General features: G+C 47.6%; 1 protein-coding gene across 1 annotated transcript in view; it reads left to right on the top strand.

Moving 5' to 3' along the window:
• Nucleotides 1–5,000, top strand: part of LOC143030330 (A-type potassium channel modulatory protein KCNIP1-like) — an 81,225-nt gene that overhangs the window by 24,912 nt on the left and 51,313 nt on the right. The window lies entirely within an intron of this gene.

Here is a 5,000-nt window from a genome sequence, read left to right as displayed (position 1 = left end):
TCGACAGAGACTGCAGCAGATCCGAGGTGAATACACATACACACACACACACACATACACACACACACACACACACACACACACACACACACACACACACACACACACACACACACACACACACACACACACACACACACACAAACATACACACTTAGGCACATATGCACACACATGAAAATATACACACACGCGCGTGCACTAAAGTACACACACACAGGGACAAACAAACTGAGACGCTATTACTTTTCCACCAAAGGGGAACAAATACTCCTTCTCCTCCTCTTCCTCCTCCTCCTCCTCCTCCTCTTCTTCCTTCTCTTCCTCCTCCTCTTCCCCCTCCTCCTCCTCCAGCTGCATCTCGGTCTATTGATAATAAATGTTATCAGAATGCCAACAGTGATTATGAGGAAAATAAACATCATAATCTCAATTACAATAATAAATGAATTTTGGAATAATAATACAATGATGACGATAACAATAAAAAATTAGAATACATACATATACCAAAGGCTTTTTCCCCCTTACATGGGGGGTAGCCAAAAAGAAAAAGGCATGGAAAACACTCCCACCCATTCCACCCCCCATATACTCCATTCCCCTCCACCCTCCTCCCTCCCTCTTATCTTGGCACCTCCTGGATGACGGGTCATCCCCGCATCTATAATGATGATACAATGATAATAATAACGATAATGATACTATTAACAGTGATAATTATGATAATGATGATAATAAGAATAACAATGATAATGAGACAGCCAGACACCACCCTACGGCAGTGAGCTCAGAGCTCATTATTTGCCGATCTCTGGGTAGGTCTGAGACCACTCACACACCACACACCGGGACAGCAAGGTCACAACTCCTTGACTAACATCCCGTCCCTACTCACTGCTAGGTGAACAGGGGCTACACGTGATAGGAGACAAACCCAACTTATCTCCGCCCGGGCGGGGAATTGTGTGTGTGTGTGTGTGTGTGTCATGTGTTTGTGGACGCGTGTACTTACTTCTAGCGTTCGTGGTGTCCCGTCTCATCACCTCCGAGTCATTGTACTTCCCTCGAAACTCCTCCTCCTCCTCCTCCTCCTCCTCACCCTTCCCCTTGGACCTCTTTCCCCCCTTCTCTCCCCTCCCTTCATCCTCCTCCTCCATACCCCCTCCCTTCCTCCCTTCTCCTCCCTCCTCCCATCTCCATCATCCCCCTCCTCCTTCCTCCCTCCTCACCCCTTCTCCTTCCTCCTCACTCCTCCCTCCTCCTCCCTCCTCCCTCCTCCTCCTTCCTCCCTCCTCCCTTCTCACCCCTCCTCCTTTCTCCTCCCTCCTCCCCCTCCTCCATCTTCCTCCCTCTTCCATCCTCCCCCTCCCTCCTCCTCCCCCTCCCTCCTCACCCCTCCTCCTTCTTCACTCCTCCTCCCTTCTCTCCATCTTCTTCCCCTCTATCCTCCATCCCTCTGCGAAACTCCAGGGGCAAAGAAAACCCGACCCGACCTGACTCGACCCACCCCGACCCGATCTGACCCGTTCCGACCGACTGGACGGGAGGAGAGCGGCGGTGGAGGAGAATGAGGGAGGGAGGGAGGAAGGGAGATAGGGAGGGAGGGAGGGAGGGAAGGGTCGTTGGCGCATAACTCCCCCCCGACGGGCCAAGAACGGGGGGGGGGGGCGTTCCCTTCCTCCCCCCTTCCCCCCTCTCTTGTGCGGGAAGAAAGAGAGAGAGAGAGAGAGAGAGAGAGAGAGAGAGAGAGAGAGAGAGAGAGAGAGAGAGAGAGAGAGAGAGAGAGAGAGAGAGGAAAGGAGATGCGAGTTTGTTTGGCATTGGCGACCTACCAGTAGGATAACTGGTGGCCGTTACGGCCGTTACGGGTACCACGTGTCACGTTGTTACGTTGTTCCCCTGACGAGTTCAACAACACGTGAGGACGGAGCCTTTATTTGTACGACGTCTCTCGCGTATTACAGCTTTTTCAAGTACACGAAAAAAGCTTGAAAAAGCTCTACTAAATGAAACGTCGTACAAAATGATAATGGCTCTTCCGTTCTCACGTGGTGTTTACACACGTGATGTGTGAACGTGTGAAGAACGGGGTATTTGGGGTTCAACCAACGTGTTCGACAACCAGATACCCCGTTCACACGTTCACACGTGTCTGTCGAACCGGGTTCGACGGACCGTTAGCCCGTGTAAATCCCCTCTAACTCGTCAGTCTTCTCGGCAACTGATACTTTCGTTGATTCCCCCTGGTCCAACCTACAGGGTTGCATAAGGATGAAGGAGACTGCAAGAGACCATAAGGCCTACACTAGGCAGTTCCGACCTAAGAACATAAAAAATGAAGGAGACTGCAAGAGACCATAAGTCCTACACTAGGCAGTTCCAACCTAAGAACATAAAAAGTGAAGGAGACTGCAAGAGACCATAAGGCCTACACTAGGCAGTTCCGTATCCATCACCACCTGTCATCCCCCCCATCCATAAAGTTTTCTAACCGTTTCTTAAAACAACTGATAGTTCCAGCACTCATTAGTACATGTTTACTAAGTCTATTCCATTCGTCGACCACCCTATTAGTAAACCAATTCTTGCCTATTTCCTTCTTAAATCTAAAATTGTCCAGTTTATAACCATTACCGCGAGTCCTGCCCTGTTGTTTTATTATGATGACCTTGTTTGCGTCACCCTTGTTAAAGCCTTTGATCCACTTGAACACCTCTATTAGATCACCCCGTCTTTCCAGAGAGTGTAATTTAAGGTCCTGGCTCCACCGCAAGAGCGACGACCCTCAATGGAGGAGGAGGAGGAGGAGGAGGAGGAGGAGGAGGAGGAGGAGGAGGAGGAGGAGGAGGAGGAGGAGGATGAGGAGGAGGAGGAGGAGGAGGAGGAGGAGGAGGAGGAGGAGGAGGAGGAGGAGGAGGAGGAGGAGGAGGAGGAGGAGGAGGAGGAGGAGGAGGAGGAGGAGGAGGAGGAGGAGGAGGAGGAGGAGGAGGAGGAGGAGGAGGAGGTGGAGGAGGAGGAGGAGGAGGAGAGGAGGAGGAGGAGGAGGAGGAGGAGGAGGAGGAGGAGGAGGAGACGAAGTAGTGGATGACGCCCACGGAATGCATGGCCGGGGCTGGTGGATTGAGGGTGTCTGCATGGGAGCTTGCCTCCTCGGAAAGACCGTGGATGGCACAAGCTTCGGACGACGTTTAAGTGGAGCCACCACGCGCTCCCTGGCATACGGTACCCCCCAATTGATGTTGACTGACCGACTGACTGCAACCCGGGTTGGGGGTTTCTAAAGGGGGGTGGGGGGATTGGAGGGTCGTGGCAGGGGGGGGGAGACTTTCACCCAGGGGGAACGGGGGCCGGGGATCCACCACCCGAAGAAGTAGTCATTTTGTTACGCCCCCCCGGGGGAGAGAATGGAAGGAGACATTTGTCGTCTGTTCGGGGGGTGGGGGGGGGGTCGAATCAGAAGGTGTGATGGCAGAAAAAAAGAAGTAAAAAAAATAAATAAGTAAATAAATAAATAAATAAAGTAGATAAAAATAAACAGGTGTGATGGCAGAATTTAAAAAAAAAATAGATAAATAAATAAATAGATAAATAAATAAATAAAATAGATAAAAATAAACAGAAGGTGCGATGGCAGAAAAAAGAAGTAAAAAAAATAGATAGATAAATAAATAAATGAATAAATAAATAAATAAAATAGATAGAAATAAACAAAAGGTGCGATGGCAGAAAAAAGAAGTAAAAAATAAAAAGTAAAAAATAAAAAATAAAATAAATAAATAAATAAAATAGATAAAAATAAACATCTAGATCCAAGGATGAGACGAGAATTGAGGACGACCGTTGATAGGACGACCCTAGTCCGGGATGAGTCAGACTGGCAACGGAGGAAAGAGATCTCATCATGAAGAAGGAGAGGACGGCTCGAAATATGCTACGTTAAGTACATCTAATTGCAGCGCTCTCCAAAGCCCGCGTTATACTACTACTTTTTTATCATAAAAAAAAAAAAAAAAAAAAAAAACTCCATCCTGGTGGAACTGTGTGGTGAAAGCATAAAAAAAAACTCCATCCTGGTGGAACTGTGTGGTGAAAGCAATCAGGACCTTACGTTAGGTACATCTAATTGCAGCGCTCTCCAAAGCCCACGTTATACTACTACTTTTTTATCATTAAAAAAAAAAAAAGGAAAAAAATCCATCCTGGTGGAACTGTGTGGTGAAAGCAATCAGGACCTTACGTTAGGTACATCTAGTTGCTGCGCTCTCCAAAGCCCGCGTAATATTACTACTTTTTTATCATTAAAAAAAAAAAAAAAAAAAAAAAAAAAAAAAAAAAAAAAAAAACTCCATCCTGGTGGAACTGTGTGGTGAAAGCAATCAGGACCTGTCTCCCACAGACGCAGTTCATTGGCCCCTCTCCCGCCAATGACGTGGTCGACGACGATCCTTTTATTTATGACTTTAATACAGAAGTTCATTTATCCTACTGTCAACCACCGTCTGCTCAAAATCGGGGTTTTGTATGTGTGCTGATTTGAGCGGTGGGGACCTGGTACCCCTCAGCCATAGAGGAGTTGATCTTAAGACTGAGAATGAAAGTCTACATCTCATCCACGATACACTGCCGCTTTTTTTGGTTGTCGTTTCTTTTCAGCCATCACCTCTGCCAGTCGAGCGTAGAATGTCTTTGCTCTTGGACCCATCCCTACTAAAGTCGTCCTCAAGATTATAGGAGTGAATGAGCCCTGGTCCACATTCGGTATACACTCCTCCTCCTACTTCTACTACTACTACAACAAATACTACTACTACTACTACTACTACTACTACTACTACTACTACTACTACTACTACTACTACTACTACTACTACTACTACTACTACTACTACTACTACTAGTGGAACTGTGTGGTGGAAGCAGCAGGGTCTGTCTTTCACATACACAATTCATTGGCCCCTCTCCCGCCAATGACTACTACTACTACTACTACTACTACT

Source organism: Oratosquilla oratoria, chromosome 12 (genome assembly GCF_046742065.1).
Source record: "Oratosquilla oratoria isolate Oo_2021 chromosome 12, ASM4674206v1, whole genome shotgun sequence".
Classification (NCBI taxonomy): Eukaryota; Metazoa; Arthropoda; class Malacostraca; order Stomatopoda; family Squillidae; genus Oratosquilla; species Oratosquilla oratoria.
This window is presented reverse-complemented; position numbering and strand designations above follow the sequence as displayed.